Source organism: Peromyscus maniculatus, chromosome 15 (assembly GCF_049852395.1).
Source record: "Peromyscus maniculatus bairdii isolate BWxNUB_F1_BW_parent chromosome 15, HU_Pman_BW_mat_3.1, whole genome shotgun sequence".
Taxonomy (NCBI): domain Eukaryota; kingdom Metazoa; phylum Chordata; class Mammalia; order Rodentia; family Cricetidae; genus Peromyscus; species Peromyscus maniculatus.
The window spans coordinates 50,297,023-50,309,208 of record NC_134866.1 but is presented as its reverse complement, the minus strand read 5'-3'; the positions used below and the strand labels follow the sequence as shown (position 1 = coordinate 50,309,208).

The 12,186-nt window shown below is 40.9% G+C and overlaps 1 protein-coding gene across 9 annotated transcripts in view; it reads right to left on the bottom strand.

The window, feature by feature from the left end:
• Rnf180 (ring finger protein 180) overlaps positions 1-12,186 on the bottom strand; it is a 171,523-nt gene that overhangs the window by 83,398 nt on the left and 75,939 nt on the right. The gene's annotated exons all lie outside the window — the stretch shown is intronic.

Here is a 12,186-nt window from a genome sequence, read left to right as displayed (position 1 = left end):
TGAGTACTTAATGGTTGTGACCTACTATTTTACAAAATTCATGTCTTATTTCAAATTGGGAGGCTAGAATATAAGGATTTTCTATCAATAACATCATGAGGTCTGCAAACAGAATAATTTAATTTTGTCCTTTATAAACTTGGTGCTTTTAATTATTCTGGGCAAAACCTCTGGTGTTTTTTTGAACACAATGCTAGCTTAGTATTCATGTGGCCCTGGGATCAAACTCCAGTACCCTACAAAAACCATGATGTAAGCTGTGGGTGTCATAGAGCACTTGTTAGACTAAGGTACATCCTCTCCATATCTACTTTGTTGGGAGCGTTGTCAAAGAAGGATGCTTACTTTGCCATTTTTTCTGCATATAATGAAATAATAAGAATTTTGTCCTTCCTTATAGCATATCACATTTATTTTATTACATTTATAATTCTAAATCCATTGAGCCAATTGCATTTCTATGATAAATTCCTTTTGACCATGAAAAAAATTTTCAGAATGTTTTATTTGGGTTGCTAGTAGTAGTTTGAGTATTTCGCCTGTAGGTTTGTGAGAGCATTGTACTTCATTTTTCTTAATTGTACATTATTTTCTGATTTTAATGCCACCTAGCCTTGTAAAGTACATATATAATATTCTCTACTTTTTAGTAGGGAATTGAAAACGAAAACCATTTTGTCATTGGTTCTTCTTTAAGTGTTTGGGATAATTCAGCAGCAGGGCCAATCAGGTTCAAGTCTTGTCTTTGTCTGAGACATTTTACAGTCTTGGCAGGATATATATATATATATATATCTTGTAATGTATATATTATGCATGTAATATATATATATAATACATAGAAAAGTATACATTTCTTGTGAGTTGTCCAAATTGTTGGCATATACATGTTTATAAAGTGGTGGGCTCTGAAGTCGGATACAGACAAGCCACACTAAATGGACTCGGTAGGTTATATTTACAAATGAATGCAATATCTATGTAAAAATAATGATCAAAGAAGAGGCCATCAATCTGAGGAGTCGGGACATGGAAGAGGTTGGAGGGAGGAAAGGAAAGGGGCAAAGTGGGTTTATTACATGTTAACTAAAAACTAATAAAAAAGAAAACATGTAATAGTTCCTTCCAATGTTGTACTTACACTTTATCTGTTTGCCTTTGTTTCATTTAAATTTTGAGTATTATTTTTTCCTACTCAAATTTTGAGTATTTGCTTTAAGAAATCCCCTCTTCATTTTTTTTTAATTCTAACTAATCTTCTAGTCCAGTGGTTCTCAATCTTCCTAATGCTGTGATCCTTTAGTACAGTTCCTAATGTTGTGGTGAATCCCAACCATAAAATCATTTCATTTCTACTTCATAACTGGAAATTTTGCTACTGCTATGAAATCATAATGTAAACATCTGATGTGCAGGATATCTAATATGTGACCCCCAAAGGGGTCGAGACCCACCGATTGAGAACTGCTATTATTTTTCAATATTTTTTTTTCTCATCTTTATTACTTCTGACTTTGCACTCAGGGTTATCTTGTTGTTGTTTGCTTGCTTACCTACTTCCTTGAGTACAGAAAGAAGTGTCCTTTTTTTTACTTTTCTTCTGCATTGATTCAGGGTTTTTTTGTTTGTTTGTTTGTTTGTTTGTTTTTGGTTTTTTTTTTTTTTTTTGGTTTTTCGAGACAGGGTTCCTTTGTGTAGCTTTGTTCCTTTCCTGGATCTCGCTCTGTAGACCAGGCTGGCCTCGAACTCACAAAGATCCACCTGGCTCTGCCTCCAGAGTGCTGGGATTAAAGGCGTGCGCCACCACCGCCCGGCTGATTCAGGGTTTTATCTCAAGAAAGACTTGGTGATAGCCCGTTTCCCTGACTGCTTTTACCCCTTTTACTATGCATTAATTTCTGTTCATTTGAGAAGTCTGTAGCTACCAGTCTTCACAAACTAGCTTTTTCTGGAACAGTCCCATAGAAGGTAGCACTCACTGGGAGAGGTGAATGGCCCAGGCCTGTGGCCCACTGTGGACAGTATGCCACTGTGGACGGTCAGAAGTCTGATGATGCTGGGTACTGACTAGAGTTGAAGACCAGTGGATTTAGTCTAATAGAGGGGTGAGCTGGAAATCAAGTTTGATGGGAATCTGAAGTATAGGGTTGTGTGGTCCAAGTGGTATCACCTCAGGCCTAAAGGCTTAGTATAAAAAGGTACAAGACTGGAAAATGTGGCCATGGATATCTGCCTGTTCCTATCACAGTTGGAAGCCCAACATTGTGGTCTAAAGTAACATGTTACATACGTTTCCTGATCTTTCCACTACATAGATGTTAGCTCTCACCATACCACACTGCCACAGATTAGAACAGGGATGGTGCTGATGCAGCAGAGAACCAACACTAACTGTAGAATAGATCAGAAGAAGAATGTAAACTTGAAGACAGATGTGGGAAATGCAGTAAGTGTTGGAAAAAGGTTGCTCTACGCTTCAACACCTATCTTCTTACTGTGCTGAAGTCAGGCTGCACTGAATATTTCTTTCTCTTGGTTTCCTTGGTGGTTGGGAAGGTATCCATGGTTTCCTTGGCTTGGGAAGGGGAGAGAGACTGGGTTGACATTTCTGTGGGAGGAAGATGAGTGGGGAATCCTACTTCAGTATCTTGTTCCACAACCTTCTCTAGTCTTTTTAAAACGTTCTTTGGCTACACATGATGAATCTTGAGTATCAATGATAATATGACTATTTTTTTTTTGAGAAACTGAACCAAAACTACACAATTGAGGTGAAGCTATAATTCACATGCTTAATATATGAATCTTTTCTTTAGCAATTTCACAGACACTAATACTTTTTTCCTCTACCTGGAAATGGAGTAAACACAATCCCGTAATTTTCTGTTTAAATCTTGAGACTCTTTTCAGTCTGCATAAAATGGCATTTGGTGAGGTTGGGAAGGTAGTCATAAGCTACGCAGCCATACTAATTCTTGTTTAATTGCCTTTTCTCTATCTCTCATTAATTATGGATGCTTCAAAGGCTACATACAGTAGGCCATTTGCCTACTGGAGAACCAGAGAAGTCAGCACTGAGGCTCACGGTTGCCAAAACATTAGGATCAGGGAAATATGACACACTTGCAGTCTGAGGGTAAAATCCTGAGGGCCAGAGGAATGTGTATGCAAGCTTGGATCCAAGACGCCAAGCCTGAGTCTGAGGCAGGCCATAGCAGCTCAGCCCTGCTTTCATGGGGCTCACTGAACTGAAATAACTTTGGAGGCTTTCATGCATGAGTACAACACAATTTCGTGACATCTACCCTTTCTTCTTCAGCTCCTCCCACGACCAACATTAAACTAAGGATGTCTAGCTGTCATTCTACCTTCATTCTACCACTTTAGCATCAGTGACCAGTGTAAGCAGATACAGGCTTCCCATGCATGCCCATTCACTTGTTTCTTTTCTCAAACCCTGGGACAAGAGGACATAGAGAACATGCCTCTAGGTACAATAGATAGTAACTTCCACAATGCAATCAGACTACCTTTCCATCTCAATTAATTTGTGGGGAGAGTGGGGGAGAAGCAGGAAACAGGGTCTCACTATGTAGCTTTAACCAGCCTAAAACTTGCTATGTAGATCAGGCTGGCCTTGAACTCAGTTATCCTCCTGCCTCTGCCTCCTGAGTGCTGGGATTAAAAGTGTGCATGAACACACCCAGCTTCAATCAATTTTAATGGCATCAATTTTTAATGTCACAGCTTTGTCAGTGGACTCCCTCAGAACATCTTCTGTCAAAAAGCTGAGTTCAAGACCTTTCTTCAAGGGCTTTTCTTTAAAGAATATTATTTCTACAGGAAATTAAAACAATCACATTAAAAAAGCTATTCAAGCACTGGATGTGTGCCTGGGAAGTAGCTGAGTTGGTCAGTCTGGGACACTGCAGTCAGTCAGGTGAGGGGAAGAACCATCACTCTAACGCCTGTGGTGAGGGATGGGCCAGCTTTCCCAAGGGCAGGGGACAGCTCTTTTATGAGGGGCAGGACCAGCTCTCCCATGCCTGGGTCATCTGGGCAGTTGGCACTCCCCAACATCCACCCCATCTATGACCTGCTGGGGTGAGTGAAGAAACTGGTCCTGAGGAACCACAGCCAAAGGATCTCCATGACTCAGGGCAACAGCAGGAGATCCAAGAGGAGATTCGGTGAGTGTGGTAGTTTGAATGTAATTGGCCCCCATAAGCTCATAGGGAGTGGGACTATTAGCATGTGTGGCTTGGGAGAAGGTGTGGCCTTGTTGGAGGAAGTGTGTCACTGTGGGGGTGGGCTTTGAGGTCTCCTATATGCTCAAGCCATGCCCAGTGTCTCAGACTACTTCCTGTTGCCTGTGGATCAAGATGTAGGCCCTTCTCCACTCTCAGCTCCTTCTCCAGCACCAAGTCTGCCTGCATGTAACCATGTCCCACCATGAGGATAACGTACTAAACCTCTGAAACTGTAAGCCAGCCAATTAAATATTTTCCTTTATATAAGAGCTGCATGGTCATGGTCATGGTGTTTCTTCACAACAATAGAAATCCTAACTAAGATAGTGAGGGTCCAGTATTGATGGTGTACCAGAAGCCAGAGGTCTTAAACCTCACCAACAACACATTACACAATGAACATTTATTTGTAAGTAAAGGTGTTTGAATGAAAGGGTATACTGCATGATACTCAAAATCTCCCAGTGTCACTAAGACAAATGAAAAGGGATGCAAAGGTGGGAAAGACAGAGGAGAGACGTGATTTTTTTTTTTTGGTTTGATTTTTCATTTTTGTTTTTTAAATTAATATTTTTACTTTATTTATTGATCTTTATTTTATTCTTATTCTTTCTGTTTAAATGTTCCTTTGGGGGAAACACTACAAGGGGTAAGGGCAGATGTGGAGGGACTGGGAGATGGGTGAGATTGGGGTGCATGGTGGGAAATTACCAAAAAAAATCAATAAAAATTATGACTGTGGGAAAAAAAGTTATTCAGCAAATGAAAGACCAGAAGCACTCCCATATTGCCTTCATTTTTATGCAACTATGTTTGCTACCAGCAGACAATGTGTAGAAAATAGCTGGCTGAAGGCAGTGGAAAGGCAGGGGGGAGAAAACACGGGTAGAACATCTGTTAATGGTGTATAGGAGAATCCACAAGAACGCTTTGGCTCCTTCTACTGCATAACCAGTAGTCACTTCTAGGAAAACACAACCTTTTCTCATCCTTAACTATGGCTATATCACTACGATTTAAGATGAAACTCGTTAGGAAGTTTGAGTTGTTGTAAATGAGGTAGGAAGGGATATCCGAATAGCAAGGTAAATGAAGGGGAGACTCCAGGGGATATCAGAGGGCACGCATGGGAGGGAGAAGCCACAAGAAGTGTTTAGTGTGTTCAAGAAATGCTAAGGAGACCAGTGTAGGCACAGCATAGAGAGTGAGGGATGCCAGGTCAGGGATGGCACCAGAGAAGGCGGTGTATCATAATAAAGCTAACTTTTTTTTTTTTTTTTTTTTTTTTGGTTTTTCGAGACAGGGTTTCTCTGCGTAGCTTTGCGCCTTTCCTGGAGCTCACTTGGTAGCCCAGGCTGGCCTCGAACTCACAGAGATCCGCCTGGCTCTGCCTCCCGAGTGCTGGGATTAAAGGCGTGCGCCACCACCGCCCGGCAATAAAGCTAACTTTTAAAAGTAGGTACAGGCAGAAGCTGTGAACTAATGGTGTAGTGGCTTACTCCTATAATCCCAGCAAGTTCAGTGCTCCATAGCAAGTTCCAAGTTAACTTTGAGGTATCTCTGCCAGTTCCATGGGGAAGTTCAAACCAAGGAAGGACTTGTTCAGGCACACCAACCAAGGACAGCATGTGCGAAAACTCCGTTAGGAGTGAGGAGCCTCAAAGTCTATTATAAACAAAATACATTCTTACCAACAGGCATACAACTCACCAATGCTGGTCATATAACAGTGCTAGAAACGCTGGATAAATTAGATCTTACCGACTTTACTGAAGGCCACCAGCAGATACGTGCACCCTCTACCACTGTGACTTGACATAATCTACAAGGTTCACACTCAAACTCAAAATATCCAGTAACAACAACAACAACAACAAACACACACACACACACACACACACACACACACACACACACACAACCTCAAGATGTTTAAAAGTTCAATTTCGTGTTGCTTTGCATTCATAGCTACGCTCAGCTACATGCAGACACCAGACACCAAGACAGACATATCTGAGGAAGCTTTTGTTATACTGGTATGTTTTTCAGATCTCTAAAAACAGGATATCATTTGTACAGTATCCTTACATATGTCAAACTGTGCAAAATTGGTTACAGTTTGTAGAAAGCCAAGTCTGAAATGCTCCTGGTGTGTTGGTTTGTTGATGGTTAATGTAGAAGGATGTAATATCCCTTTTTATTCGAATCTCTCTTCCTACACGAGGAGAGGGGAGTGAGGAGAAAGAATTCACCCAAGACATGTATGCCTCTGAAAATGTATTCAAATCTACTGGGCTCCTGGGCATAAGCACTGGCAGACACCAGGATATGGGTGAATAGTACTCAAGCCATTTCCCCAAGGGTCTGAAACAGTGGTACCTAAGAAGGCATTTGTTATGGCTAGCAAACACTTATGATCCAAGCAGCACTTTCATTATGCTTTACATTTAGAGTACAGATTTGTTTTCCATGAAAGAAGAATGCACAAAATAAGCATTTTCAGAATGGGATATCTGTTTTTTAAAGATAGTAGTTACATATTTATATCAATGCAGGTAAATTATAAAACATTCATCAGCACTAGCATATCTTTAGGAGAAACATAAGAGATCTATGCCAGAAAGCAGTGTGTCATAAGATCTCTGATTTTAAAACTTTCCACCTGCCAAATGAAGCCAAATTAATAATTCAGTTAGCTATAAAACTCCGCAATCAATACAACAGCTTTTAACTCAATTGGGGCACAGTGCTTTAAGTCAATTGCCCTATAGACCACTCTGTTCTGGTTTTGGTGTGTGGGCAAGCATGCTTATGCGCGTGTGTGCATGCACCCCCCATTTCCCAACAAAAGATAGTATTTACACAGAAAAAAAATGTAGCATACAACAAAAACAATGACTACCAAACACAAAGTAAGCTGTCTACTGATTTCAAACAGTAGAAAACAAAGTAGCCCAAAGCAGCACACAGAAGATGAACCACCTGCAGGACATGTTATCATGCATGCTGCAACCTTGGGCAGAATAGGATAAAGATGGGCTATTTACAGCAAGTTCTCAAGCGCTTCCAGTGTCCTATGTCCATGGACTCCACTCTAGATAGCAGGCCATGAAGTAGCCCAGTAATGAAATTCCCGTAACTCCATGCTGCGGGACAACTGTGCTATACAGGTCAAAATAACCCTAAAGCATGCCCCACCCCATTCTGTTTAACTGGTAGAGGAAGCATAAAGCAAAATTAAATAAATACAACATCCATAAAACAGTCACCTCTGTAAAATTAGCCCATAAAAAATTTCTACTGTCAACTTTTTGAAAATGAGAAAAAGACATAACTTGAACAGTCAGAATTATGGGGGCTCATTGTTCATGATTTCATAGACATAACAACAACAAAAATAATAGTAAATAAGTGTGATTGATCAAAGAAAATATCCTATAACAGAGGAAATATTCAACAAACAAGCTGAGAAGCTGTGCAATAGGAAAAAAGTATCTGTAAAACACACATCTGGTTATAGGCAATCTACCAATTACACATGGAACTCTTACAATCAATAGTTCAAGATGCATACACACATTCTAGAAAGGCAGACACATGAGTGCCTAGTACATCATCACAGAAATTCAAATAAAAGCCGTAGGGGGGGGGGGGGCTGGAGAGATGGCTCAGTGGTTAAGAGCACCGACTGCTCTTCCGGAGGTCCTGAGTTCAATTCCCAGCAACCACATGGTGGCTCACAACCATCTGTAATGAGATCTGGTGCCCTCTTCTGGCGTGCAGGCATACATGCATGCAGAACATTGTATACATAATAAATAAATCTTAAAAAAAAAAAAAAGCCGCAGGAACAGTTTACCCCATTCCTGTTTGGGCAGTTATAAAAGAAAAAAAGCAAATGCTGATCAGCTGGTGGAGATAAATGAGCTTTGTACACTGCTGTGGGGTAGGGCTGGGAGACAAGCCAGGTCCTCCAAAAGTTTTATAAAGTGAAACTACCATACGATCCAGCAAGTCCACTTCTGGGTATTTATCCTCTCAAGAGTTAAACTCAACGTCTCAAAGAGGCCTCAAAGTTCACTGCAACACTATTCCTACTTGACATATTGCACAGACAACAGGAAAGTCCATCATGTCCATCGACATTCAACAAATGAACAAACCTTGAAGACATTATAGTAAGGGATGTAGGCTAATCAGAGAGGCCAATAGTATAATTTCACCAATACTCCAGCAAGTTCCCCAAATCAGAGCATAGAACGACAGCTGCTGGTAGCTTAGGGGAGAGGACAACACCCATTATGAATGTATTTTATTGCGATGGTGTTCCGTTAAGCAAGATGAGTCAGTGCTGAAGTATTTACTGTACAACCTTTTACTGCACTTCCAGTCAGTAAAAATGATTGTAGACTTAAAAACCTGTTATCAGAACAGACTTGTGTTCTTAGAAACTAAGCATAACAAAATTGTGTAAAAGTCGAGGAAAAGTTGTTTTAAAAAAGAATCTCACTGTCTCTTACCAAGGCTATGCCCACCTGGCTGCAAGCTAGGGTTGCACCTGAAGGGCCTATTTCTGAGGAGATGGTAACACCATGTGAAAAGATGGCAAGAGGAAGTTTCTACTTATGGACAGCATGTTTCTCTAAGAACAAAACAAACAATCGATTAATTATATCAAATTCCTTGAGAATTACAACAATCTGGGGCGCAGACAGTTCTCCTGGGAGTCTTGTGTATGTATGAACCCCACACACATCTGCTTCTAGCTTCCCGCACATTAAACTAGTATGGTTTAGGATAATTCAGGTTTGAAACAGGTGTCTTCAGTAGGCATTGCTCTAATCACTCTGGGTTAGTTCCACTAAGGGTTCTCTCTGCAAATACTGTTATTTAAGGGTCTCAGCAGATTGCCTTGGTATTCTATTTTCTGGTTTTCTAATCCCCAGAAAACTGGTCTCAGTATCTATACTGTGCCATGAATAGTAATTGCTCTAAAAATACAGCCAGCCTAAGCTACATGAAACCCTGGACCAGAAAAACAAACAAAAAATTGGAGAATGGCAAAGCACCTTCAAGGCCAGACAGACTCTTTTGTTTTAGCCAGTCTTAGACATACTGAATGTATGAACATCTCAGGCCCTAGAGTCAGAGCAACACTGATTTACATGAAAGAACATGAATTAATACATATAGTCAATGTAATACAGCTGTAACGGGCCATAGACCTCTTACCGCCATCTGGCCAGGTTCCCTAATGTGCTCCTTAAGCCCATTAGATGTCTGGTTCTGTCGTTCTCAGCAGTATTCTAGGGAAATGGAGCCCTACAGCTGTCACCCTGGTTCCCCTTCCAGGGCTCCAGTTTATATCTTGATTGTATTCTGCCCTCTGTGACAAGAGGGTTTGTGATGCTATTGTGTAACCCAATATATTGTGCACCCTGATAAACTTATCTGGGGTCAGAGAACAGAACAGCTACTAGACAGACACAGAGGCCAGAAAATGGTGGCACACACGCCTTTAATCCTATCACTTGGGAGGCAGAGATGCCTGTGGATCTCTGAGTTCAAGGCCACACTAGGAACAAAGCCAGGCATGGTGGCACACACCTTTAATCCCAGCACTTGAGATCTCATGTCTTTGCTTGGGAAAGACACATGCCTTTAATTCCAGAAAGTGATGGCAGGAAGCAGAAAGGTATATAAGGCGTGATAACCAGGAACTAGAGGCTTTTTTAAGCTTTTAGGCTTTTGAACATCAGTTCGGCTGAGATCCATTCGAGTGAGGACTTTCAGTTTAAAGAAACAAGAACAGCTGAGGAATTGGTGAGGTGAGGTTGGCTGTGGCTTGTTTTGTTTCTCTGATGTTTCAGCATTCACCCCAATATCTGGCTTCTGGGTTTGTTTTTATTAATAAGACATTTTAAGATTTGTGATACAAGGTTTTTCTGCTCCCATGCTCCCCATAACAATTGCTCCCTCTACAAAACTATTTTCTCCTTTTCTATGTCTTTTATTTCCCACAGAGTACATATGGGCTTGACCTACCACTAGACTTCCATGTTGAAGAGATGGTCCAAATGATCCAGTATTTGTTGGGTGTATGGTAGCCAGGTACAACAACCTATTCTTTCAGGTGTATTTTAACTTTTGTCTGTTAAATTCCAGATACATCGAAGACCAAGTTATATATTCATTTTTTGGGGGGGAGGGTCCTGAAGGTAGTATCAAAAGATCTGCAAGTGTTGGGATGGCTTTGTCGGATTGTACATGCTCTGTAAGCATGAGGGCCTAAGTTCAGATCTCCAGAATTCCCACAACCTGAGCACAGTTGTGTTGCCCCTTTTATAAGATTAGAGACAACAGAATTAGAGACAACAGAGTAGCTGAATCCCCAGAAACTAATGGACCAGCCATCCTGGTACACAGCTGCAAACAAGAGATCCTGTCTCAATAAAGGAATAAAACAAGGACTGACATGAGGTTGACCTCTGACCTCTACATGTACTGTGGCACACACATGCCCCTCCCCCCAATAGTAAAGCAATCTGCAAGTGTTTCAAAACCACAATTAGGTTTGCTGTCTTTAACAAAGCTGTACTTCAAGATTTTCAAGGATCCTGACTTTCTTTTAAAACCAAGTGGTTTGATACAAACCTGGGCTCATGTAACTGTGAGAGTCCTTGTGGAAGATGGCTCTTCCGTTAGTTGCATAAAGAAGTTACATTTATGAAAATACAAACGAATTCATGAATATTCTTATGTCTAATTTTATAATGACCTAGGTGGCCCTTACTTATACTTCTAGGCTTTGTTTCTGAATGACTTGTATTTAATACAATTTCACCTTCCTGAGACAGTTTTCCTTTTATACAGCATCACTGCATATTTTTACTTAGGGGCCATAAGCACCCTTTTCTCACTTAACAAATTGTTCAGTAATCAGAATATGACCTTTGTTTCTTCTGCTGTCTTGAAGTGTTTCAATAGCACATACATGCTCATCCAAAATCTTCCTTCTCCCTGTTCTTTTCTAATAAATGATAGAAAGGGAGTGGGGTCTGGGTGGGAGAGAAGCTGGGTAGAGAGAAGGGAAACTGTATTCAGATTACACTGTATGAGGGAAGAATCCATTTAATAAAAGGGGAAAAGTTTAAAAAATTTGAGAAAAAGTTTAAGACATTATACTTGGCTAGGTGTGGGGATTCACACCTGTAATTTCAGAACTTGGGAAGCTGAGGCAGGGGGATTACAAGTTTGAGGTCAGTGAGAGCCTGTCTCAAAACAACAACAAAAATAACTACAACGAAATCATGCTGACAATTTACCTAACCTTAAGTTTTGACTATATTTTTAAATGGTCAATTAGAAAGCTGAAAAGCCCAACCCATCTATCCTTGAAGTAGGTTCCTTTGGAAGTTCACACATCACGAGAATGCAGAAGTAAAAAATATCAGAGACAGAGCGGTAGATAAAAATCATTGGGGAGTGGTCCATGGTGAAGATAGTAAGGGATTTAAGTGGTGTCACAACACTTTTAGGACATTTAAATTATGTCACAACATTTTCAAGGAGGTTTGTGTGTGTGTGTGTGTGTGTGTGTGTGTGTGTGTGTGTGTGTGTGAGAGAGAGAGAGAGAGAGAGAGAGAGAGAGAGAGAGAGAGAGAGATGCATGTGTTCACATGTTCTGCGCAAGGAGGTGTACATGCACAAACAGGCACATGCATGGGGAGACCAGAGGTCAATACTGGGTGCCTTTCTCAATTGTTCCCCACCTTATTTCTTGAGACAGGGTCTCTTTTGAGACAGTGAACCTGGATTTCACTGATTTGCTAGGCTGAGTAGCCAGTGAGCACCAGGAACCCACCTGCCTGCTCCTCTCCCCTCTTCCTCTCTGCATCAGGGTTACAGATGGCCTGGCTTTTATGTAAGTGCTGGG